The following is a 25993-nucleotide window of genomic DNA, read 5'->3' on the forward strand; positions in this document are numbered from 1 at the left end:
CTTCTTTTAAATGAAGGGTGCTTAGACTGTATGTTGCATGTCTGTATTTTATGTAATAAATGTAACCTTGTGTATTTTACTGTCTTTTTACTGCCATGTGCTTAATGGAGTTTTGCATCTGTCCTTGGAGATAATTGGATTACTTCTCAATTATCTCCAGGATAGAAGACTCTGTGGAACTGGTTTTGGGCAGAAAAGCCATGCTTCATTTGTTCACAAAGGACTACGATCTATCTTTTGAACCACTGGACCAATTTGTATTTGGAGTATGCTGATTCTGAAAATGTAAGTTTTATGTGAATGTGATGCATACTTTTAAAGTTATGAATAATGTGGAAAAACTGTATTTCTCTGCTTGTAATAATTACATTACCCATTTTGTAATGGCACCCCTTTATGCCCAGGGTGCCATTACAAAAGATGAGAGCGGAAAAGTGGGGGATTAGCTCAAATGGTAGAGTGCTCGCTTAGCATGTGAGAGGTAGCGGGATCGATGCTTCTTCTTTTAAATGAAGGGTGCTTAGTTGAACTTTTTGTTTACCTGGATGTCATTGCCACAGCAGCATGTTGCAAAATGTTTAACTGCTTACCTGATTCTTCAAAAATGTCCTACTTTGACATTGAGTGAACTCACAAATTACCTTCGATAGCTCAGCTGGTAGAGCGGAGGACTGTAGTTGGTATATGATAGCAATCCTTAGGTCGCTGGTTCAATTCCGGCTCGAAGGACATTTGTTTTTCTCTCTTGTAGAGCAGAGGACTGTATGTTGCATGTCTGTATTTTATGTAATAAATGTAACCTTGTGTATTTTACTGTCTTTTTACTGCCATGTGCTTAACGGAGTTTTGCATCTGTCCTTGGAGATAATTGGATTACTTCCCAATTATCTCCAGGATAGAAGACTCTGTGGAACTGGTTTTGGGCAGAAAAGCCATGCTTCATTTGGTCACAAAGGACTACGATCTATCTTTTGAACCACTGGACCAATTTGTATGATTCTGACCTATGTTTGTATTTGGAGTATGCTGATTCTGAAAATGTAAGTTTTATGTGAATGTGATGCATACTTTTAAAGTTATGAATAATGTGGAAAAACTGTATTTCTCTGCTTGTGATAATTACATTACCCATTTTGTAATGGCACCCCTTTATGCCCAGGGTGCCATTACAAAAGATGAGTGCGGAAAAGTGGGGGATTAGCTCAAATGGTAGAGCGCTCGCTTAGCATGTGAGAGGTAGCGGGATCGATGCCCGCATTCTCCAGTGGCTTCTTCTTCTTTTAAATGAAGGGTGCTTAGACTGTATGTTGCATGTCTGTATTTTATGTAATAAATGTAACCTTGTGTATTTTACTGTCTTTTTACTGCCATGTGCTTAATGGAGTTTTGCATCTGTCCTTGGAGATAATTGGATTACTTCTCAATTATCTCCAGGATAGAAGACTCTGTGGAACTGGTTTTGGGCAGAAAAGCCATGCTTCATTTGTTCACAAAGGACTACGATCTATCTTTTGAACCACTGGACCAATTTGTATTTGGAGTATGCTGATTCTGAAAATGTAAGTTTTATGTGAATGTGATGCATACTTTTAAAGTTATGAATAATGTGGAAAAACTGTATTTCTCTGCTTGTGATAATTACATTACCCATTTTGTAATGGCACCCCTTTATGCCCAGGGTGCCATTACAAAAGATGAGAGCGGAAAAGTGGGGGATTAGCTCAAATGGTAGAGCGCTCGCTTAGCATGTGAGAGGTAGCAGGATCAATGCCCGCATTCTCCAGTGGCTGCTTCTTCTTTTAAATGAAGGGTGCTTAGACTGTATGTTGAATGTCTGTATTTTATGTAATAAATGTAACCTTGTGTATTTTACTGTCTTTTTACTGCCATGTGCTTAATGGAGTTTTGCATCTGTGCTTGGAGATAATTGGATTACTTCCCAATTATCTCCAGGATAGAAGACTCTGTGGAACTGGTTTTGGGCAGAAAAGCCATGCTTCATTTGGTCACAAAGGACTACGATCTATCTTTTGAACCACTGGACCAATTTGTATGATTCTGACCTATGTTTGTATTTGGAGTATGCTGATTCTGAAAATGTAAGTTTTATGTGAATGTGATGCATACTTTTAAAGTTATGAATAATGTGGAAAAACTGTATTTCTCTGCTTGTGATAATTACATTACCCATTTTGTAATGGCACCCCTTTATGCCCAGGGTGCCATTACAAAAGATGAGAGCGGAAAAGTGGGGGATTAGCTCAAATGGTAGAGTGCTCGCTTAGCATGTGAGAGGTAGCGGGATCGATGCTTCTTCTTTTAAATGAAGGGTGCTTAGTTGAACTTTTTGTTTACCTGGATGTCATTGCCACAGCAGCATGTTGCAAAATGTTTAACTGCTTACCCGATTCTTCAAAAATGTCCTACTTTGACATTGAGTGAACTCACAAATTACCTTCGATAGCTCAGCTGGTAGAGCGGAGGACTGTAGTTGGTATATGATAGCAATCCTTAGGTCGCTGGTTCAATTCTGGCTCGAAGGACACGTGTTTTTCTCTCTTGTAGAGCAGAGGACTGTATGTTGCATGTCTGTATTTTATGTAATAAATATAACCTTGTGTATTTTACTGTCTTTTTACTGCCATGTGCTTAATGGAGTTTTGCATCTGTCCTTGGAGATAATTGGATTACTTCCCAATTATCTCCAGGATAGAAGACTCTGTGGAACTGGTTTTGGGCAGAAAAGCCATGCTTCATTTGGTCACAAAGGACTACGATCTATCTTTTGAACCACTGGACCAATTTGTATGATTCTGACCTATGTTTGTATTTGGAGTATGCTGATTCTGAAAATGTAAGTTTTATGTGAATGTGATGCATACTTTTAAAGTTATGAATAATGTGGAAAAACTGTATTTCTCTGCTTGTGATAATTACATTACCCATTTTGTAATGGCACTCCTTTATGCCCAGGGTGCCATTACAAAAGATGAGAGCGGAAAAGTGGGGGATTAGCTCAAATGGTAGAGCGCTCGCTTAGCATGTGAGAGGTAGCGGGATCGATGCCCGCATTCTCCAGTGGCTGCTTCTTCTTTTGAATGAAGGGTGCTAAGACTGTATGTTGCATGTCTGTATTTTATGTAATAAATGTAACCTTGTGTATTTTACTGTCTTTTTACTGCCATGTGCTTAATGGAGTTTTGCATCTGTCCTTGGAGATAATTGGATTACTTCCCAATTATCTCCAGGATAGAAGACTCTGTGGAACTGGTTTTGGGCAGAAAAGCCATGCTTCATTTGGTCACAAAGGACTACGATCTATCTTTTGAACCACTGGACCAATTTGTATGATTTTGACCTATGTTTGTATTTGGAGTATGCTGATTCTGAAAATGTAAGTTTTATGTGAATGTGATGCATACTTTTAAAGTTATGAATAATGTGGAAAAACTGTATTTCTCTGCTTGTGATAATTACATTACCCATTTTGTAATGGCACCCCTTTATGCCCAGGGTGCCATTACAAAAGATGAGAGCGGAATAGTGGGGGATTAGCTCAAATGGTAGAGTGCTCGCTTAGCATGTGAGAGGTAGCGGGATTGATGCTTCTTCTTTTAAATGAAGGGTGCTTAGTTGAACTTTTTGTTTACCTTGATGTCATTGCCACAGCAGCATGTTGCAAAATGTTTAACTGCTTACCTGATTCTTCAAAAATGTCCTACTTTGACATTGAGTGAACTCACGAATTACCTTCGATAGCTCAGCTGGTAGAGCGGAGGACTGTAGTTGGTATATGATAGCAATCCTTAGGTCGCTGGTTCAATTCCGGCTCGAAGGACATTTGTTTTTCTCTCTTGTAGAGCAGAGGACTGTATGTTGCATGTCTGTATTTTATGTAATAAATGTAACCTTGTGTATTTTACTGTCTTTTTACTGCCATGTGCTTAACGGAGTTTTGCATCTGTCCTTGGAGATAATTGGATTACTTCCCAATTATCTCCAGGATAGAAGACTCTGTGGAACTGGTTTTGGGCAGAAAAGCCATGCTTCATTTGGTCACAAAGGACTACGATCTATCTTTTGAACCACTGGACCAATTTGTATGATTCTGACCTATGTTTGTATTTGGAGTATGCTGATTCTGAAAATGTAAGTTTTATGTGAATGTGATGCATACTTTTAAAGTTATGAATAATGTGGAAAAACTGTATTTCTCTGCTTGTGATAATTACATTACCCATTTTGTAATGGCACCCCTTTATGCCCAGGGTGCCATTACAAAAGATGAGAGCGGAAAAGTGGGGGATTAGCTCAAATGGTAGAGCGCTCGCTTCGCATGTGAGAGGTAGCGGGATCGATGCCCGCATTCTCCAGTGGCTGCTTCTTCTTTTAAATGAAGGGTGCTAAGACTGTATGTTGCATGTCTGTATTTTATGTAATAAATGTAACCTTGTGTATTTTACTGTCTTTTTACTGCCATGTGCTTAATGGAGTTTTGCATCTGTCCTTGGAGATAATTGGATTACTTCCCAATTATCTCCAGGATAGAAGACTCTGTGGAACTGGTTTTGGGCAGAAAAGCCATGCTTCATTTGGTCACAAAGGACTACGATCTATCTTTTGAACCACTGGACCAATTTGTATGATTCTGACCTATGTTTGTATTTGGAGTATGCTGATTCTGAAAATGTAAGTTTTATGTGAATGTGATGCATACTTTTAAAGTTATGAATAATGTGGAAAAACTGTATTTCTCTGCTTGTGATAATTACATTACCCATTTTGTAATGGCACCCCTTTATGCCCAGGGTGCCATTACAAAAGATGAGAGCGGAATAGTGGGGGATTAGCTCAAATGGTAGAGTGCTCGCTTAGCATGTGAGAGGTAGCGGGATCGATGCTTCTTCTTTTAAATGAAGGGTGCTTAGTTGAACTTTTTGTTTACCTGGATGTCATTGCCACAGCAGCATGTTGCAAAATGTTTAACTGCTTACCTGATTCTTCAAAAATGTCCTACTTTGACATTGAGTGAACTCACGAATTACCTTCGATAGCTCAGCTGGTAGAGCGGAGGACTGTAGTTGGTATATGATAGCAATCCTTAGGTCGCTGGTTCAATTCCGGCTCGAAGGACATTTGTTTTTCTCTCTTGTAGAGCAGAGGACTGTATGTTGCATGTCTGTATTTTATGTAATAAATGTAACCTTGTGTATTTTACTGTCTTTTTACTGCCATGTGCTTAACGGAGTTTTGCATCTGTCCTTGGAGATAATTGGATTACTTCCCAATTATCTCCAGGATAGAAGACTCTGTGGAACTGGTTTTGGGCAGAAAAGCCATGCTTCATTTGGTCACAAAGGACTACGATCTATCTTTTGAACCACTGGACCAATTTGTATGATTCTGACCTATGTTTGTATTTGGAGTATGCTGATTCTGAAAATGTAAGTTTTATGTGAATGTGATGCATACTTTTAAAGTTATGAATAATGTGGAAAAACTGTATTTCTCTGCTTGTGATAATTACATTACCCATTTTGTAATGGCACCCCTTTATGCCCAGGGTGCCATTACAAAAGATGAGTGCGGAAAAGTGGGGGATTAGCTCAAATGGTAGAGCGCTCGCTTAGCATGTGAGAGGTAGCGGGATCGATGCCCGCATTCTCCAGTGGCTTCTTCTTCTTTTAAATGAATGGTGCTTAGACTGTATGTTGCATGTCTGTATTTTATGTAATAAATGTAACCTTGTGTATTTTACTGTCTTTTTACTGCCATGTGCTTAATGGAGTTTTGCATCTGTCCTTGGAGATAATTGGATTACTTCTCAATTATCTCCAGGATAGAAGACTCTGTGGAACTGGTTTTGGGCAGAAAAGCCATGCTTCATTTGTTCACAAAGGACTACGATCTATCTTTTGAACCACTGGACCAATTTGTATTTGGAGTATGCTGATTCTGAAAATGTAAGTTTTATGTGAATGTGATGCATACTTTTAAAGTTATGAATAATGTGGAAAAACTGTATTTCTCTGCTTGTGATAATTACATTACCCATTTTGTAATGGCACCCCTTTATGCCCAGGGTGCCATTACAAAAGATGAGAGCGGAAAAGTGGGGGATTAGCTCAAATGGTAGAGTGCTCGCTTAGCATGTGAGAGGTAGCGGGATCGATGCTTCTTCTTTTAAATGAAGGGTGCTTAGTTGAACTTTTTGTTTACCTGGATGTCATTGCCACAGCAGCATGTTGCAAAATGTTTAACTGCTTACCTGATTCTTCAAAAATGTCCTACTTTGACATTGAGTGAACTCACAAATTACCTTCGATAGCTCAGCTGGTAGAGCGGAGGACTGTAGTTGGTATATGATAGCAATCCTTAGGTCGCTGGTTCAATTCCGGCTCGAAGGACATTTGTTTTTCTCTCTTGTAGAGCAGAGGACTGTATGTTGCATGTCTGTATTTTATGTAATAAATGTAAACTTGTGTATTTTACTGTCTTTTTACTGCCATGTGCTTAACGGAGTTTTGCATCTGTCCTTGGAGATAATTGGATTACTTCCCAATTATCTCCAGGATAGAAGACTCTATGGAACTGGTTTTGGGCAGAAAAGCCATGCTTCATTTGGTCACAAAGGACTACGATCTATCTTTTGAACCACTGGACCAATTTGTATGATTCTGACCTATGTTTGTATTTGGAGTATGCTGATTCTGAAAATGTAAGTTTTATGTGAATGTGATGCATACTTTTAAAGTTATGAATAATGTGGAAAAACTGTATTTCTCTGCTTGTGATAATTACATTACCCATTTTGTAATGGCACCCCTTTATGCCCAGGGTGCCATTACAAAAGATGAGTGCGGAAAAGTGGGGGATTAGCTCAAATGGTAGAGCGCTCGCTTAGCATGTGAGAGGTAGCGGGATCGATGCCCGCATTCTCCAGTGGCTTCTTCTTCTTTTAAATGAAGGGTGCTTAGACTGTATGTTGCATGTCTGTATTTTATGTAATAAATGTAACCTTGTGTATTTTACTGTCTTTTTACTGCCATGTGCTTAATGGAGTTTTGCATCTGTCCTTGGAGATAATTGGATTACTTCTCAATTATCTCCAGGATAGAAGACTCTGTGGAACTGGTTTTGGGCAGAAAAGCCATGCTTCATTTGTTCACAAAGGACTACGATCTATCTTTTGAACCACTGGACCAATTTGTATTTGGAGTATGCTGATTCTGAAAATGTAAGTTTTATGTGAATGTGATGCATACTTTTAAAGTTATGAATAATGTGGAAAAACTGTATTTCTCTGCTTGTGATAATTACATTACCCATTTTGTAATGGCACCCCTTTATGCCCAGGGTGCCATTACAAAAGATGAGAGCGGAAAAGTGGGGGATTAGCTCAAATGGTAGAGCGCTCGCTTAGCATGTGAGAGGTAGCAGGATCGATGCCCGCATTCTCCAGTGGCTGCTTCTTCTTTTAAATGAAGGGTGCTTAGACTGTATGTTGAATGTCTGTATTTTATGTAATAAATGTAACCTTGTGTATTTTACTGTCTTTTTACTGCCATGTGCTTAATGGAGTTTTGCATCTGTCCTTGGAGATAATTGGATTACTTCCCAATTATCTCCAGGATAGAAGACTCTGTGGAACTGGTTTTGGGCAGAAAAGCCATGCTTCATTTGTTCACAAAGGACTACGATCTATCTTTTGAACCACTGGACCAATTTGTATTTGGAGTATGCTGATTCTGAAAATGTAAGTTTTATGTGAATGTGATGCATACTTTTAAAGTTATGAATAATGTGGAAAAACTGTATTTCTCTGCTTGTGATAATTACATTACCCATTTTGTAATGGCACCCCTTTATGCCCAGGGTGCCATTACAAAAGATGAGAGCGGAAAAGTGGGGGATTAGCTCAAATGGTAGAGTGCTCGCTTAGCATGTGAGAGGTAGCGGGATCGATGCTTCTTCTTTTAAATGAAGGGTGCTTAGTTGAACTTTTTGTTTACCTGGATGTCATTGCCACAGCAGCATGTTGCAAAATGTTTAACTGCTTACCTGATTCTTCAAAAATGTCCTACTTTGACATTGAGTGAACTCACAAATTACCTTTGATAGCTCAGCTGGTAGAGCGGAGGACTGTAGTTGTTATATGATAGCAATCCTTAGGTCGCTGGTTCAATTCCGGCTCGAAGGACATTAGTTTTTCTCTCTTGTAGAGCAGAGGACTGTATGTGGCATGTCTGTATTTTATGTAATAAATGTAACCTTGTGTATTTTACTGTCTTTTTACTGCCATGTGCTTAACGGAGTTTTGCATCTGTCCTTGGAGATAATTGGATTACTTCCCAATTATCTCCAGGATAGAAGACTCTGTGGAACTGGTTTTGGGCAGAAAAGCCATGCTTCATTTGGTCACAAAGGACTACGATCTATCTTTTGAACCACTGGACCAATTTGTATGATTCTGACCTATGTTTGTATTTGGAGTATGCTGATTCTGAAAATGTAAGTTTTATGTGAATGTGATGCATACTTTTAAAGTTATGAATAATGTGGAAAAACTGTATTTCTCTGCTTGTGATAATTACATTACCCATTTTGTAATGGCACCCCTTTATGCCCAGGGTGCCATTACAAAAGATGAGAACGGAAAAGTGGGGGATTAGCTCAAATGGTAGAGCGCTCGCTTAGCATGTGAGAGGTAGCAGGATCGATGCCCGCATTCTCCAGTGGCTGCTTCTTCTTTTAAATGAAGGGTGCTTAGACTGTATGTTGAATGTCTGTATTTTATGTAATAAATGTAACCTTGTGTATTTTACTGTCTTTTTACTGCCATGTGCTTAATGGAGTTTTGCATCTGTCCTTGGAGATAATTGGATTACTTCCCAATTATCTCCAGGATAGAAGACTCTGTGGAACTGGTTTTGGGCAGAAAAGCCATGCTTCATTTGGTCACAAAGGACTACGATCTATCTTTTGAACCACTGGACCAATTTGTATGATTCTGACCTATGTTTGTATTTGGAGTATGCTGATTCTGAAAATGTAAGTTTTATGTGAATGTGATGCATACTTTTAAAGTTATGAATAATGTGGAAAAACTGTATTTCTCTGCTTGTGATAATTACATTACCCATTTTGTAATGGCACCCCTTTATGCCCAGGGTGCCATTACAAAAGATGAGAGCGGAAAAGTGGGGGATTAGCTCAAATGGTAGAGTGCTCGCTTAGCATGTGAGAGGTAGCGGCATCGATGCTTCTTCTTTTAAATGAAGGGTGCTTAGTTGAACTTTTTGTTTACCTGGATGTCATTGCCACAGCAGCATGTTGCAAAATGTTTAACTGCTTACCTGATTCTTCAAAAATGTCCTACTTTGACATTGAGTGAACTCACAAATTACCTTCGATAGCTCAGCTGGTAGAGCGGAGGACTGAAGTTGGTATATGATAGCAATCCTTAGGTCGCTGGTTCAATTCCGTCTCGAAGGACATTTGTTTTTCTCTCTTGTAGAGCAGAGGACTGTATGTTGCATGTCTGTATTTTATGTAATAAATGTAACCTTGTGTATTTTACTGTCTTTTTACTGCCATGTGCTTAATGGAGTTTTGCATCTGTCCTTGGAGATAATTGGATTACTTCCCAATTATCTCCAGGATAGAAGACTCTGTGGAACTGGTTTTGGGCAGAAAAGCCATGCTTCATTTGGTCACAAAGGACTACGATCTATCTTTTGAACCACTGGACCAATTTGTATGATTTTGACGTATGTTTGTATTTGGAGTATGCTGATTCTGAAAATGTAAGTTTTATGTGAATGTGATGCATACTTTTAAAGTTATGAATAATGTGGAAAAACTGTATTTCTCTGCTTGTGATAATTACATTACCCATTTTGTAATGGCACCCCTTTATGCCCAGGGTGCCATTACAAAAGATGAGAGCGGAGTAGTGGGGGATTAGCTCAAATGGTAGAGTGCTCGCTTAGCATGTGAGAGGTAGCGGGATCGATGCTTCTTCTTTTAAATGAAGGGTGCTTAGTTGAACTTTTTGTTTACCTGGATGTCATTGCCACAGCAGCATGTTGCAAAATGTTTAACTGCTTACCCGATTCTTCAAAAATGTCCTACTTTGACATTGAGTGAACTCACAAATTACCTTCGATAGCTCAGCTGGTAGAGCGGAGGACTGTAGTTGGTATATGATAGCAATCCTTAGGTCGCTGGTTCAATTCTGGCTCGAAGGACATGTGTTTTTCTCTCTTGTAGAGCAGAGGACTGTATGTTGCATGTCTGTATTTTATGTAATAAATATAACCTTGTGTATTTTACTGTCTTTTTACTGCCATGTGCTTAATGGAGTTTTGCATCTGTCCTTGGAGATAATTGGATTACTTCCCAATTATCTCCAGGATAGAAGACTCTGTGGAACTGGTTTTGGGCAGAAAAGCCATGCTTCATTTGGTCACAAAGGACTACGATCTATCTTTTGAACCACTGGACCAATTTGTATGATTCTGACCTATGTTTGTATTTGGAGTATGCTGATTCTGAAAATGTAAGTTTTATGTGAATGTGATGCATACTTTTAAAGTTATGAATAATGTGGAAAAACTGTATTTCTCTGCTTGTGATAATTACATTACCCATTTTGTAATGGCACCCCTTTATGCCCAGGGTGCCATTACAAAAGATGAGAGCGGATTAGTGGGGGATTAGCTCAAATGGTAGAGTGCTCGCTTAGCATGTGAGAGGTAGCGGGATCGATGCTTCTTCTTTTAAATGAAGGGTGCTTAGTTGAACTTTTTGTTTACCTGGATGTCATTGCCACAGCAGCATGTTGCAAAATGTTTAACTGCTTACCTGATTCTTCAAAAATGTCCTACTTTGACATTGAGTGAACTCACGAATTACCTTCGATAGCTCAGCTGGTAGAGCGGAGGACTGTAGTTGGTATATGATAGCAATCCTTAGGTCGCTGGTTCAATTCCGGCTCAAAGGACATTTGTTTTTCTCTCTTGTAGAGCAGAGGACTGTATGTTGCATGTCTGTATTTTATGTAATAAATGTAACATTGTGTATTTTACTGTATTTTTACTGCCATGTGCTTAACGGAGTTTTGCATCTGTCCTTGGAGATAATTGGATTACTTCCCAATTATCTCCAGGATAGAAGACTCTGTGGAACTGGTTTTGGGCAGAAAAGCCATGCTTCATTTGGTCACAAAGGACTACGATCTATCTTTTGAACCACTGGACCAATTTGTATGATTCTGACCTATGTTTGTATTTGGAGTATGCTGATTCTGAAAATGTAAGTTTTATGTGAATGTGATGCATACTTTTAAAGTTATGAATAATGTGGAAAAACTGTATTTCTCTGCTTGTGATAATTACATTACCCATTTTGTAATGGCACCCCTTTATGCCCAGGGTGCCATTACAAAAGATGAGAGCGGAATAGTGGGGGATTAGCTCAAATGGTAGAGTGCTCGCTTAGCATGTGAGAGGTAGCGGGATCGATGCTTCTTCTTTTAAATGAAGGGTGCTTAGTTGAACTTTTTGTTTACCTGGATGTCATTGCCACAGCAGCATGTTGCAAAATGTTTAACTGCTTACCTGATTCTTCAAAAATGTCCTACTTTGACATTGAGTGAACTCACAAATTACCTTCGATAGCTCAGCTGGTAGAGCGGAGGACTGTAGTTGGTATATGATAGCAATCCTTAGGTCGCTGGTTCAATTCCGGCTCGAAGGACATTTGTTTTTCTCTCTTGTAGAGCAGAGGACTGTATGTTGCATGTCTGTATTTTATGTAATAAATGTAACCTTGTGTATTTTACTGTCTTTTTACTGCCATGTGCTTAACAGAGTTTTGCATCTGTCCTTGGAGATAATTGGATTACTTCCCAATTATCTCCAGGATAGAAGACTCTGTGGAACTGGTTTTGGGCAGAAAAGCCATGCTTCATTTGGTCACAAAGGACTACGATCTATCTTTTGAACCACTGGACCAATTTGTATGATTTTGACGTATGTTTGTATTTGGAGTATGCTGATTCTGAAAATTTAAGTTTTATGTGAATGTGATGCATACTTTTAAAGTTATGAATAATGTGGAAAAACTGTATTTCTCTGCTTGTGATAATTACATTACCCATTTTGTAATGGCACCCCTTTATGCCCAGGGTGCCATTACAAAAGATGAGAGCGGAATAGTGGGGGATTAGCTCAAATGGTAGAGTGCTCGCTTAGCATGTGAGAGGTAGCGGGATCGATGCTTCTTCTTTTAAATGAAGGGTGCTTAGTTGAACTTTTTGTTTACCTGGATGTCATTGCCACAGCAGCATGTTGCAAAATGTTTAACTGCTTACCTGATTCTTCAAAAATGTCCTACTTTGACATTGAGTGAACTCACAAATTACCTTCGATAGCTCAGCTGGTAGAGCGGAGGACTGTAGTTGGTATATGATAGCAATCCTTAGGTCGCTGGTTCAATTCCGGCTCGAAGGACATTTGTTTTTCTCTCTTGTAGAGCAGAGGACTGTATGTTGCATGTCTGTATTTTATGTAATAAATGTAACCTTGTGTATTTTACTGTCTTTTTACTGCCATGTGCTTAACAGAGTTTTGCATCTGTCCTTGGAGATAATTGGATTACTTCCCAATTATCTCCAGGATAGAAGACTCTGTGGAACTGGTTTTGGGCAGAAAAGCCATGCTTCATTTGGTCACAAAGGACTACGATCTATCTTTTGAACCACTGGACCAATTTGTATGATTCTGACCTATGTTTGTATTTGGAGTATGCTGATTCTGAAAATGTAAGTTTTATGTGAATGTGATGCATACTTTTAAAGTTATGAATAATGTGGAAAAACTGTATTTCTCTGCTTGTGATAATTACATTACCCATTTTGTAATGGCACCCCTTTATGCCCAGGGTGCCATTACAAACGATGAGAGTGGAAAAGTGGGGGATTAGCTCAAATGGTAGAGCGCTCGCTTAGCATGTGAGAGGTAGCAGGATCGATGCCCGCATTCTCCAGTGGCTGCTTCTTCTTTTAAATGAAGGGTGCTTAGACTGTATGTTGAATGTCTGTATTTTATGTAATAAATGTAACCTTGTGTATTTTACTGTCTTTTTACTGCCATGTGCTTAATGGAGTTTTGCATCTGTCCTTGGAGATAATTGGATTACTTCCCAATTATCTCCAGGATAGAAGACTCTGTGGAACTGGTTTTGGGCAGAAAAGCCATGCTTCATTTGGTCACAAAGGACTACGATCTATCTTTTGAACCACTGGACCAATTTGTATGATTCTGACCTATGTTTGTATTTGGAGTATGCTGATTCTGAAAATGTAAGTTTTATGTGAATGTGATGCATACTTTTAAAGTTATGAATAATGTGGAAAAACTGTATTTCTCTGCTTGTGATAATTACATTACCCATTTTGTAATGGCACCCCTTTATGCCCAGGGTGCCATTACAAACGATGAGAGTGGAAAAGTGGGGGATTAGCTCAAATGGTAGAGCGCTCGCTTAGCATGTGAGAGGTAGCAGGATCGATGCCCGCATTCTCCAGTGGCTGCTTCTTCTTTTAAATGAAGGGTGCTTAGACTGTATGTTGAATGTCTGTATTTTATGTAATAAATGTAACCTTGTGTATTTTACTGTCTTTTTACTGCCATGTGCTTAATGGAGTTTTGCATCTGTCCTTGGAGATAATTGGATTACTTCCCAATTATCTCCAGGATAGAAGACTCTGTGGAACTGGTTTTGGGCAGAAAAGCCATGCTTCATTTGGTCACAAAGGACTACGATCTATCTTTTGAACCACTGGACCAATTTGTATGATTCTGACCTATGTTTGTATTTGGAGTATGCTGATTCTGAAAATGTAAGTTTTATGTGAATGTGATGCATACTTTTAAAGTTATGAATAATGTGGAAAAACTGTATTTCTCTGCTTGTGATAATTACATTACCCATTTTGTAATGGCACCCCTTTATGCCCAGGGTGCCATTACAAACGATGAGAGTGGAAAAGTGGGGGATTAGCTCAAATGGTAGAGCGCTCGCTTAGCATGTGAGAGGTAGCAGGATCGATGCCCGCATTCTCCAGTGGCTGCTTCTTCTTTTAAATGAAGGGTGCTTAGACTGTATGTTGAATGTCTGTATTTTATGTAATAAATGTAACCTTGTGTATTTTACTGTCTTTTTACTGCCATGTGCTTAATGGAGTTTTGCATCTGTCCTTGGAGATAATTGGATTACTTCCCAATTATCTCCAGGATAGAAGACTCTGTGGAACTGGTTTTGGGCAGAAAAGCCATGCTTCATTTGGTCACAAAGGACTACGATCTATCTTTTGAACCACTGGACCAATTTGTATGATTCTGACCTATGTTTGTATTTGGAGTATGCTGATTCTGAAAATGTAAGTTTTATGTGAATGTGATGCATACTTTTAAAGTTATGAATAATGTGGAAAAACTGTATTTCTCTGCTTGTGATAATTACATTACCCATTTTGTAATGGCACCCCTTTATGCCCAGGGTGCCATTACAAACGATGAGAGTGGAAAAGTGGGGGATTAGCTCAAATGGTAGAGCGCTCGCTTAGCATGTGAGAGGTAGCAGGATCGATGCCCGCATTCTCCAGTGGCTGCTTCTTCTTTTAAATGAAGGGTGCTTAGACTGTATGTTGAATGTCTGTATTTTATGTAATAAATGTAACCTTGTGTATTTTACTGTCTTTTTACTGCCATGTGCTTAATGGAGTTTTGCATCTGTCCTTGGAGATAATTGGATTACTTCCCAATTATCTCCAGGATAGAAGACTCTGTGGAACTGGTTTTGGGCAGAAAAGCCATGCTTCATTTGGTCACAAAGGACTACGATCTATCTTTTGAACCACAGGACCAATTTGTATGATTTTGACGTATGTTTGTATTTGGAGTATGCTGATTCTGAAAATGTAAGTTTTATGTGAATGTGATGCATACTTTTAAAGTTATGAATAATGTGGAAAAACTGTATTTCTCTGCTTGTGATAATTACATTACCCATTTTGTAATGGCACCCCTTTATGCCCAGGGTGCCATTACAAAAGATGAGAGCGGAATAGTGGGGGATTAGCTCAAATGGTAGAGTGCTCGCTTAGCATGTGAGAGGTAGCGGGATCGATGCTTCTTCTTTTAAATGAAGGGTGCTTAGTTGAACTTTTTGTTTACCTGGATGTCATTGCCACAGCAGCATGTTGCAAAATGTTTAACTGCTTACCTGATTCTTCAAAAATGTCCTACTTTGACATTGAGTGAACTCACAAATTACCTTCGATAGCTCAGCTGGTAGAGCGGAGGACTGTAGTTGGTATATGATAGCAATCCTTAGGTCGCTGGTTCAATTCCGGCTCGAAGGACATTTGTTTTTCTCTCTTGTAGAGCAGAGGACTGTATGTTGCATGTCTGTATTTTATGTAATAAATGTAACCTTGTGTATTTTACTGTCTTTTTACTGCCATGTGCTTAACAGAGTTTTGCATCTGTCCTTGGAGATAATTGGATTACTTCCCAATTATCTCCAGGATAGAAGACTCTGTGGAACTGGTTTTGGGCAGAAAAGCCATGCTTCATTTGGTCACAAAGGACTACGATCTATCTTTTGAACCACTGGACCAATTTGTATGATTCTGACCTATGTTTGTATTTGGAGTATGCTGATTCTGAAAATGTAAGTTTTATGTGAATGTGATGCATACTTTTAAAGTTATGAATAATGTGGAAAAACTGTATTTCTCTGCTTGTGATAATTACATTACCCATTTTGTAATGGCACCCCTTTATGCCCAGGGTGCCATTACAAACGATGAGAGTGGAAAAGTGGGGGATTAGCTCAAATGGTAGAGCGCTCGCTTAGCATGTGAGAGGTAGCAGGATCGATGCCCGCATTCTCCAGTGGCTGCTTCTTCTTTTAAATGAAGGGTGCTTAGACTGTATGTTGAATGTCTGTATTTTATGTAATAAATGTAACCTTGTGTATTTTACTGTCTTTTTACTGCCATGTGCTTAATGGAGTTTTGCATCTGTCCTTGGAGATAATTGGATTACTTCCCAATTATCTCCAGGATAGAAGACTCTGTGGAACTGGTTTTGGGCAGAAAAGCCATGCTTCATTTGGTCACAAAGGACTACGATCTATCTTTTGAACCACTGGACCAATTTGTATGATTCTGACCTATGTTTGTATTTGGAGTATGCTGATTCTGAAAATGTAAGTTTTATGTGAATGTGATGCATACTTTTAAAGTTATGAATAATGTGGAAAAACTGTATTTCTCTGCTTGTGATAATTACATTACCCATTTTGTAATGGCACCCCTTTATGCCCAGGGTGCCATTACAAACGATGAGAGTGGAAAAGTGGGGGATTAGCTCAAATGGTAGAGCGCTCGCTTAGCATGTGAGAGGTAGCAGGATCGATGCCCGCATTCTCCAGTGGCTGCTTCTTCTTTTAAATGAAGGGTGCTTAGACTGTATGTTGAATGTCTGTATTTTATGTAATAAATGTAACCTTGTGTATTTTACTGTCTTTTTACTGCCATGTGCTTAATGGAGTTTTGCATCTGTCCTTGGAGATAATTGGATTACTTCCCAATTATCTCCAGGATAGAAGACTCTGTGGAACTGGTTTTGGGCAGAAAAGCCATGCTTCATTTGGTCACAAAGGACTACGATCTATCTTTTGAACCACAGGACCAATTTGTATGATTTTGACGTATGTTTGTATTTGGAGTATGCTGATTCTGAAAATGTAAGTTTTATGTGAATGTGATGCATACTTTTAAAGTTATGAATAATGTGGAAAAACTGTATTTCTCTGCTTGTGATAATTACATTACCCATTTTGTAATGGCACCCCTTTATGCCCAGGGTGCCATTACAAAAGATGAGAGCGGAGTAGTGGGGGATTAGCTCAAATGGTAGAGTGCTCGCTTAGCATGTGAGAGGTAGCGGGATCGATGCTTCTTCTTTTAAATGAAGGGTGCTTAGTTGAACTTTTTGTTTACCTGGATGTCATTGCCACAGCAGCATGTTGCAAAATGTTTAACTGCTTACCTGATTCTTCAAAAATGTCCTACTTTGACATTGAGTGAACTCACGAATTACCTTCGATAGCTCAGCTGGTAGAGCGGAGGACTGTAGTTGGTATATGATAGCAATCCTTAGGTCGCTGGTTCAATTCCGGCTCGAAGGACATTTGTTTTTCTCTCTTGTAGAGCAGAGGACTGTATGTTGCATGTCTGTATTTTATGTAATAAATGTAACCTTGTGTATTTTACTGTCTTTTTACTGCCATGTGCTTAACGGAGTTTTGCATCTGTCCTTGGAGATAATTGGATTACTTCCCAATTATCTCCAGGATAGAAGACTCTGTGGAACTGGTTTTGGGCAGAAAAGCCATGCTTCATTTGGTCACAAAGGACTACGATCTATCTTTTGAACCACTGGACCAATTTGTATGATTCTGACCTATGTTTGTATTTGGAGTATGCTGATTCTGAAAATGTAAGTTTTATGTGAATGTGATGCATACTTTTAAAGTTATGAATAATGTGGAAAAACTGTATTTCTCTGCTTGTGATAATTACATTACCCATTTTGTAATGGCACCCCTTTATGCCCAGGGTGCCATTACTAAAGATGAGAGCGGAAAAGTGGGGGATTAGCTCAAATGGTAGAGCGCTCGCTTAGCATGTGAGAGGTAGCGGGATCGATGCCCGCATTCTCCAGTGGCTGCTTCTTCTTTTAAATGAAGGGTGCTAAGACTGTATGTTGCATGTCTGTTTTTTATGTAATAAATGTAACCTTGTGTATTTTACTGTCTTTTTACTGCCATGTGCTTAATGGAGTTTTGCATCTGTCCTTGGAGATAATTGGATTACTTCCCAATTATCTCCAGGATAGAAGACTCTGTGGAACTGGTTTTGGGCAGAAAAGCCATGCTTCATTTGGTCACAAAGGACTACGATCTATCTTTTGAACCACTGGACCAATTTGTATGATTCTGACCTATGTTTGTATTTGGAGTATGCTGATTCTGAAAATGTAAGTTTTATGTGAATGTGATGCATACTTTTAAAGTTATGAATAATGTGGAAAAACTGTATTTCTCTGCTTGTGATAATTACATTACCCATTTTGTAATGGCACCCCTTTATGCCCAGGGTGCCATTACAAAAGATGAGAGCGGAATAGTGGGGGATTAGCTCAAATGGTAGAGTGCTCGCTTAGCATGTGAGAGGTAGCGGGATCGATGCTTCTTCTTTTAAATGAAGGGTGCTTAGTTGAACTTTTTGTTTACCTGGATGTCATTGCCACAGCAGCATGTTGCAAAATGTTTAACTGCTTACCTGATTCTTCAAAAATGTCCTACTTTGACATTGAGTGAACTCACGAATTACCTTCGATAGCTCAGCTGGTAGAGCGGAGGACTGTAGTTGGTATATGATAGCAATCCTTAGGTCGCTGGTTCAATTCCGGCTCGAAGGACATTTGTTTTTCTCTCTTGTAGAGCAGAGGACTGTATGTTGCATGTCTGTATTTTATGTAATAAATGTAACCTTGTGTATTTTACTGTCTTTTTACTGCCATGTGCTTAATGGAGTTTTGCATCTGTCCTTGGAGATAATTGGATTACTTCCCAATTATCTCCAGGATAGAAGACTCTGTGGAACTGGTTTTGGGCAGAAAAGCCATGCTTCATTTGGTCACAAAGGACTACGATCTATCTTTTGAACCACTGGACCAATTTGTATGATTCTGACCTATGTTTGTATTTGGAGTATGCTGATTCTGAAAATGTAAGTTTTATGTGAATGTGATGCATACTTTTAAAGTTATGAATAATGTGGAAAAACTGTATTTCTCTGCTTGTGATAATTACATTACCCATTTTGTAATGGCACCCCTTTATGCCCAGGGTGCCATTACAAAAGATGAGAGCGGAAAAGTGGGGGATTAGCTCAAATGGTAGAGTGCTCGCTTAGCATGTGAGAGGTAGCGGGATCGATGCTTCTTCTTTTAAATGAAGGGTGCTTAGTTGAACTTTTTGTTTACCTGGATGTCATTGCCACAGCAGCATGTTGCAAAATGTTTAACTGCTTACCTGATTCTTCAAAAATGTCCTACTTTGACATTGAGTGAACTCACAAATTACCTTCGATAGCTCAGCTGGTAGAGCGGAGGACTGTAGTTGGTATATGATAGCAATCCTTAGGTCGCTGGTTCAATTCCGGCTCGAAGGACATTTGTTTTTCTCTCTTGTAGAGCAGAGGACTGTATGTTGCATGTCTGTATTTTATGTAATAAATGTAACCTTGTGTATTTTACTGTCTTTTTACTGCCATGTGCTTAATGGAGTTTTGCATCTGTCCTTGGAGATAATTGGATTACTTCCCAATTATCTCCAGGATAGAAGACTCTGTGGAACTGGTTTTGGGCAGAAAAGCCATGCTTCATTTGGTCACAAAGGACTACGATCTATCTTTTGAACCACTGGACCAATTTGTATGATTTTGACGTATGTTTGTATTTGGAGTATGCTGATTCTGAAAATGTAAGTCTTATGTGAATGTGATGCATACTTTTAAAGTTATGAATAATGTGGAAAAACTGTATTTCTCTGCTTGTGATAATTACATTACCCATTTTGTAATGGCACCCCTTTATGCCCAGGGTGCCATTACAAAAGATGAGAGCGGATTAGTGGGGGATTAGCTCAAATGGTAGAGTGCTCGCTTAGCATGTGAGAGGTAGCGGGATCGATGCTTCTTCTTTTAAATGAAGGGTGCTTAGTTGAACTTTTTGTTTACCTGGATGTCATTGCCACAGCAGCATGTTGCAAAATGTTTAACTGCTTACCTGATTCTTCAAAAATGTCCTACTTTGACATTGAGTGAACTCACGAATTACCTTCGATAGCTCAGCTGGTAGAGCGGAGGACTGTAGTTGGTATATGATAGCAATCCTTAGGTCGCTGGTTCAATTCCGGCTCAAAGGACATTTGTTTTTCTCTCTTGTAGAGCAGAGGACTGTATGTTGCATGTCTGTATTTTATGTAATAAATGTAACCTTGTGTATTTTACTGTATTTTTACTGCCATGTGCTTAACGGAGTTTTGCATCTGTCCTTGGAGATAATTGGATTACTTCCCAATTATCTCCAGGATAGAAGACTCTGTGGAACTGGTTTTGGGCAGAAAAGCCATGCTTCATTTGGTCACAAAGGACTACGATCTATCTTTTGAACCACTGGACCAATTTGTATGATTCTGACCTATGTTTGTATTTGGAGTATGCTGATTCTGAAAATGTAAGTTTTATGTGAATGTGATGCATACTTTTAAAGTTATGAATAATGTGGAAAAACTGTATTTCTCTGCTTGTGATAATTACATTACCCATTTTGTAATGGCACCCCTTTATGCCCAGGGTGCCATTACAAAAGATGAGAGCGGAATAGTGGGGGATTAGCTCAAATGGTAGAGTGCTCGCTTAGCATGTGAGAGGTAGCGGGATCGATGCTTCTTCTTTTAAATGAAGGGTGCTTAGTTGAACTTTTTGTTTACCTGGATGTCATTGCCACAGCAGCATGTTGCAAAATGTTTAACTGCTTACCTGATTCTTCAAAAATGTCCTACTTTGACATTGAGTGAACTCACAAATTACCTTCGATAGCTCAGCTGGTAGAGCGGAGGACTGTAGTTGGTATATGATAGCAATCCTTAAGTCGCTGGTTCAATTCCAGCTCGAAGGACATTTGCTTTTCTCTCTTGTAGAGCAGAGGACTGTATGTTGCATGTCTGTATTTTATGTAATAAATGTAACCTTGTGTATTTTACTGTCTTTTTACTGCCATGTGCTTAATGGAGTTTTGCATCTGTCCTTGGAGATAATTGGATTACTTCCCAATTATCTCCAGGATAGAAGACTCTGTGGAACTGGTTTTGGGCAGAAAAGCCATGCTTCATTTGGTCACAAAGGACTACGATCTATCTTTTGAACCACTGGACCAATTTGTATGATTTTGACGTATGTTTGTATTTGGAGTATGCTGATTCTGAAAATGTAAGTTTTATGTGAATGTGATGCATACTTTTAAAGTTATGAATAATGTGGAAAAACTGTATTTCTCTGCTTGTGATAATTACATTACCCATTTTGTAATGGCACCCCTTTATGCCCAGGGTGCCATTACAAAAGATGAGAGCGGAATAGTGGGGGATTAGCTCAAATGGTAGAGTGCTCGCTTAGCATGTGAGAGGTAGCGGGATCGATGCTTCTTCTTTTAAATGAAGGGTGCTTAGTTGAACTTTTTGTTTACCTGGATGTCATTGCCACAGCAGCATGTTGCAAAATGTTTAACTGCTTACCCGATTCTTCAAAAATGTCCTACTTTGACATTGAGTGAACTCACAAATTACCTTCGATAGCTCAGCTGGTAGAGCGGAGGACTGTAGTTGGTATATGATAGCAATCCTTAGGTCGCTGGTTCAATTCTGGCTCGAAGGACATGTGTTTTTCTCTCTTGTAGAGCAGAGGACTGTATGTTGCATGTCTGTATTTTATGTAATAAATATAACCTTGTGTATTTTACTGTCTTTTTACTGCCATGTGCTTAATGGAGTTTTGCATCTGTCCTTGGAGATAATTGGATTACTTCCCAATTATCTCCAGGATAGAAGACTCTGTGGAACTGGTTTTGGGCAGAAAAGCCATGCTTCATTTGGTCACAAAGGACTACGATCTATCTTTTGAACCACTGGACCAATTTGTATGATTCTGACCTATGTTTGTATTTGGAGTATGCTGATTCTGAAAATGTAAGTTTTATGTGAATGTGATGCATACTTTTAAAGTTATGAATAATGTGGAAAAACTGTATTTCTCTGCTTGTGATAATTACATTACCCATTTTGTAATGGCACCCCTTTATGCCCAGGGTGCCATTACAAAAGATGAGAGCGGAATAGTGGGGGATTAGCTCAAATGGTAGAGTGCTCGCTTAGCATGTGAGAGGTAGCGGGATCGATGCTTCTTCTTTTAAATGAAGGGTGCTTAGTTGAACTTTTTGTTTACCTGGATGTCATTGCCACAGCAGCATGTTGCAAAATGTTTAACTGCTTACCTGATTCTTCAAAAATGTCCTACTTTGACATTGAGTGAACTCACGAATTACCTTCGATAGCTCAGCTGGTAGAGCGGAGGACTGTAGTTGGTATATGATAGCAATCCTTAGGTCGCTGGTTCAATTCCGGCTCGAAGGACATTTGCTTTTCTCTCTTGTAGAGCAGAGGACTGTATGTTGCATGTCTGTATTTTATGTAATAAATGTAACCTTGTGTATTTTACTGTCTTTTTACTGCCATGTGCTTAATGGAGTTTTGCATCTGTCCTTGGAGATAATTGGATTACTTCCCAATTATCTCCAGGATAGAAGACTCTGTGGAACTGGTTTTGGGCAGAAAAGCCATGCTTCATTTGGTCACAAAGGACTACGATCTATCTTTTGAACCACTGGACCAATTTGTATGATTTTGACGTATGTTTGTATTTGGAGTATGCTGATTCTGAAAATGTAAGTTTTATGTGAATGTGATGCATACTTTTAAAGTTATGAATAATGTGGAAAAACTGTATTTCTCTGCTTGTGATAATTACATTACCCATTTTGTAATGGCACCCCTTTATGCCCAGGGTGCCATTACAAAAGATGAGAGCGGAAAAGTGGGGGATTAGCTCAAATGGTAGAGTGCTCGCTTAGCATGTGAGAGGTAGCGGGATAAATGCTTCTTCTTTTAACCCCTTAAGGACCAAACTTCTGGAATAAAAGGGAATCATGACATGTCACACATGTCATGTGTCCTTAAGGGGTTAAATGAAGGGTGCTTAGTTGAACTTTTTGTTTACCTGGATGTCATTGCCACAGCAGCATGTTGCAAAATGTTTAACTGCTTACCTGATTCTTCAAAAATGTCCTACTTTGACATTGAGTGAACTCACGAATTACCTTCGATAGCTCAGCTGGTAGAGCGGAGGACTGTAGTTGGTATATGATAGCAATCCTTAGGTCGCTGGTTCAATTCCGGCTCGAAGGACATTTGTTTTTCTCTCTTGTAGAGCAGAGGACTGTATGTTGCATGTCTGTATTTTATGTAATAAATGTAACCTTGTGTATTTTACTGTCTTTTTACTGCCATGTGCTTAATGGAGTTTTGCATCTGTCCTTGGAGATAATTGGATTACTTCCCAATTATCTCCAGGATAGAAGACTCTGTGGAACTGGTTTTGGGCAGAAAAGCCATGCTTCATTTGGTCACAAAGGACTACGATCTATCTTTTGAACCACTGGACCAATTTGTATGATTTTGACGTATGTTTGTATTTGGAGTATGCTGATTCTGAAAATTTAAGTTTTATGTGAATGTGATGCATACTTTTAAAGTTATGAATAATGTGGAAAAACTGTATTTCTCTGCTTGTGATAATTACATTACCCATTTTGTAATGGCACCCCTTTATGCCCAGGGTGCCATTACAAAAGATGAGAGCGGAATAGTGGGGGATTAGCTCAAATGGTAGAGTGCTCGCTTAGCATGTGAGAGGTAGCGGGATCGATGCTTCTTCTTTTAAATGAAGGGTGCTTAGTTGAACTTTTTGTTTACCTGGATGTCATTGCCACAGCAGCATGTTGCAAAATGTTTAACTGCTTACCTGATTCTTCAAAAATGTCCTACTTTGACATTGAGTGAACTCACAAATTACCTTCGATAGCTCAGCTGGTAGAGCGGAGGACTGTAGTTGGTATATGATAGCAATCCTTAGGTCGCTGGTTAAATTCTGGCTCGAAGGACATGTGTTTTTCTCTCTTGTAGAGCAGAGGACTGTATGTTGCATGTCTGTATTTTATGTAATAAATATAACCTTGTGTATTTTACTGTCTTTTTACTGCCATGTGCTTAATGGAGTTTTGCATCTGTCCTTGGAGATAATTGGATTACTTCCCAATTATCTCCAGGATAGAAGACTCTGTGGAACTGGTTTTGGGCAGAAAAGCCATGCTTCATTTGGTCACAAAGGACTATGATCTATCTTTTGAACCACTGGACCAATTTGTATGATTCTGACCTATGTTTGTATTTGGAGTATGCTGATTCTGAAAATGTAAGTTTTATGTGAATGTGATGCATACTTTTAAAGTTATGAATAATGTGGAAAAACTGTATTTCTCTGCTTGTGATAATTACATTACCCATTTTGTAATGGCACCCCTTTATGCCCAGGGTGCCATTACAAACGATGAGAGTGGAAAAGTGGGGGATTAGCTCAAATGGTAGAGCGCTCGCTTAGCATGTGAGAGGTAGCAGGATCGATGCCCGCATTCTCCAGTGGCTGCTTCTTCTTTTAAATGAAGGGTGCTTAGACTGTATGTTGAATGTCTGTATTTTATGTAATAAATGTAACCTTGTGTATTTTACTGTCTTTTTACTGCCATGTGCTTAATGGAGTTTTGCATCTGTCCTTGGAGATAATTGGATTACTTCCCAATTATCTCCAGGATAGAAGACTCTGTGGAACTGGTTTTGGGCAGAAAAGCCATGCTTCATTTGGTCACAAAGGACTACGATCTATCTTTTGAACCACTGGACCAATTTGTATGATTCTGACCTATGTTTGTATTTGGAGTATGCTGATTCTGAAAATGTAAGTTTTATGTGAATGTGATGCATACTTTTAAAGTTATGAATAATGTGGAAAAACTGTATTTCTCTGCTTGTGATAATTACATTACCCATTTTGTAATGGCACCCCTTTATGCCCAGGGTGCCATTACAAACGATGAGAGTGGAAAAGTGGGGGATTAGCTCAAATGGTAGAGCGCTCGCTTAGCATGTGAGAGGTAGCAGGATCGATGCCCGCATTCTCCAGTGGCTGCTTCTTCTTTTAAATGAAGGGTGCTTAGACTGTATGTTGAATGTCTGTATTTTATGTAATAAATGTAACCTTGTGTATTTTACTGTCTTTTTACTGCCATGTGCTTAATGGAGTTTTGCATCTGTCCTTGGAGATAATTGGATTACTTCCCAATTATCTCCAGGATAGAAGACTCTGTGGAACTGGTTTTGGGCAGAAAAGCCATGCTTCATTTGGTCACAAAGGACTACGATCTATCTTTTGAACCACTGGACCAATTTGTATGATTCTGACCTATGTTTGTATTTGGAGTATGCTGATTCTGAAAATGTAAGTTTTATGTGAATGTGATGCATACTTTTAAAGTTATGAATAATGTGGAAAAACTGTATTTCTCTGCTTGTGATAATTACATTACCCATTTTGTAATGGCACCCCTTTATGCCCAGTGTGCCATTACAAAAGATGAGAGCGGAAAAGTGGGGGATTAGCTCAAATGGTAGAGTGCTCGCTTAGCATGTGAGAGGTAGCGGGATCGATGCTTCTTCTTTTAAATGAAGGGTGCTTAGTTGAACTTTTTGTTTACCTGGATGTCATTGCCACAGCAGCATGTTGCAAAATGTTTAACTGCTTACCTGATTCTTCAAAAATGTCCTACTTTGACATTGAGTGAACTCACGAATTACCTTCGATAGCTCAGCTGGTAGAGCGGAGGACTGTAGTTGGTATATGATAGCAATCCTTAGGTCGCTGGTTCAATTCCGGCTCGAAGGACATTTGTTTTTCTCTCTTGTAGAGCAGAGGACTGTATGTTGCATGTCTGTATTTTATGTAATAAATGTAACCTTGTGTATTTTACTGTCTTTTTACTGCCATGTGCTTAATGGAGTTTTGCATCTGTCCTTGGAGATAATTGGATTACTTCCCAATTATCTCCAGGATAGAAGACTCTGTGGAACTGGTTTTGGGCAGAAAAGCCATGCTTCATTTGGTCACAAAGGACTACGATCT

At 39.1% G+C, this 25993-nt stretch overlaps 13 non-coding genes across 13 annotated transcripts; all 13 read left to right on the forward strand.

Moving 5' to 3' along the window:
• Window positions 1-640: 640 nt before the first annotated feature.
• Window positions 641-729, forward strand: TRNAY-GUA (transfer RNA tyrosine (anticodon GUA)). Its single transcript is given in 2 exon segments — window positions 641-677; window positions 694-729. It is a non-coding gene; the product is annotated as a tRNA-Tyr (tRNA).
• A 3020-nt stretch (window positions 730-3749) lies between these two features.
• On the forward strand, window positions 3750-3838 carry TRNAY-GUA (transfer RNA tyrosine (anticodon GUA)). The gene is given in 2 exon segments: window positions 3750-3786; window positions 3803-3838. It is a non-coding gene; the product is annotated as a tRNA-Tyr (tRNA).
• Window positions 3839-5044: 1206 nt separating this feature from the next.
• TRNAY-GUA (transfer RNA tyrosine (anticodon GUA)) lies at window positions 5045-5133 on the forward strand. The gene is given in 2 exon segments: window positions 5045-5081; window positions 5098-5133. It is a non-coding gene; the product is annotated as a tRNA-Tyr (tRNA).
• A 1185-nt stretch (window positions 5134-6318) lies between these two features.
• TRNAY-GUA (transfer RNA tyrosine (anticodon GUA)) lies at window positions 6319-6407 on the forward strand. Its single transcript is given in 2 exon segments — window positions 6319-6355; window positions 6372-6407. It is a non-coding gene; the product is annotated as a tRNA-Tyr (tRNA).
• A 5264-nt stretch (window positions 6408-11671) lies between these two features.
• On the forward strand, window positions 11672-11760 carry TRNAY-GUA (transfer RNA tyrosine (anticodon GUA)). Its single transcript is given in 2 exon segments — window positions 11672-11708; window positions 11725-11760. It is a non-coding gene; the product is annotated as a tRNA-Tyr (tRNA).
• A 666-nt stretch (window positions 11761-12426) lies between these two features.
• TRNAY-GUA (transfer RNA tyrosine (anticodon GUA)) lies at window positions 12427-12515 on the forward strand. Its single transcript is given in 2 exon segments — window positions 12427-12463; window positions 12480-12515. It is a non-coding gene; the product is annotated as a tRNA-Tyr (tRNA).
• A 2826-nt stretch (window positions 12516-15341) lies between these two features.
• On the forward strand, window positions 15342-15430 carry TRNAY-GUA (transfer RNA tyrosine (anticodon GUA)). Its single transcript is given in 2 exon segments — window positions 15342-15378; window positions 15395-15430. It is a non-coding gene; the product is annotated as a tRNA-Tyr (tRNA).
• Window positions 15431-17176: 1746 nt separating this feature from the next.
• TRNAY-GUA (transfer RNA tyrosine (anticodon GUA)) lies at window positions 17177-17265 on the forward strand. Its single transcript is given in 2 exon segments — window positions 17177-17213; window positions 17230-17265. It is a non-coding gene; the product is annotated as a tRNA-Tyr (tRNA).
• Window positions 17266-18471: 1206 nt separating this feature from the next.
• Window positions 18472-18560, forward strand: TRNAY-GUA (transfer RNA tyrosine (anticodon GUA)). The gene is given in 2 exon segments: window positions 18472-18508; window positions 18525-18560. It is a non-coding gene; the product is annotated as a tRNA-Tyr (tRNA).
• Window positions 18561-19226: 666 nt separating this feature from the next.
• On the forward strand, window positions 19227-19315 carry TRNAY-GUA (transfer RNA tyrosine (anticodon GUA)). The gene is given in 2 exon segments: window positions 19227-19263; window positions 19280-19315. It is a non-coding gene; the product is annotated as a tRNA-Tyr (tRNA).
• A 2931-nt stretch (window positions 19316-22246) lies between these two features.
• Window positions 22247-22335, forward strand: TRNAY-GUA (transfer RNA tyrosine (anticodon GUA)). Its single transcript is given in 2 exon segments — window positions 22247-22283; window positions 22300-22335. It is a non-coding gene; the product is annotated as a tRNA-Tyr (tRNA).
• A 742-nt stretch (window positions 22336-23077) lies between these two features.
• On the forward strand, window positions 23078-23166 carry TRNAY-GUA (transfer RNA tyrosine (anticodon GUA)). The gene is given in 2 exon segments: window positions 23078-23114; window positions 23131-23166. It is a non-coding gene; the product is annotated as a tRNA-Tyr (tRNA).
• Window positions 23167-25667: 2501 nt separating this feature from the next.
• On the forward strand, window positions 25668-25756 carry TRNAY-GUA (transfer RNA tyrosine (anticodon GUA)). The gene is given in 2 exon segments: window positions 25668-25704; window positions 25721-25756. It is a non-coding gene; the product is annotated as a tRNA-Tyr (tRNA).
• Window positions 25757-25993: the final 237 nt, after the last annotated feature.

This window comes from Pelobates fuscus, chromosome 4 (assembly GCF_036172605.1).
Source record: "Pelobates fuscus isolate aPelFus1 chromosome 4, aPelFus1.pri, whole genome shotgun sequence".
Classification (NCBI taxonomy): Eukaryota; Metazoa; Chordata; class Amphibia; order Anura; family Pelobatidae; genus Pelobates; species Pelobates fuscus.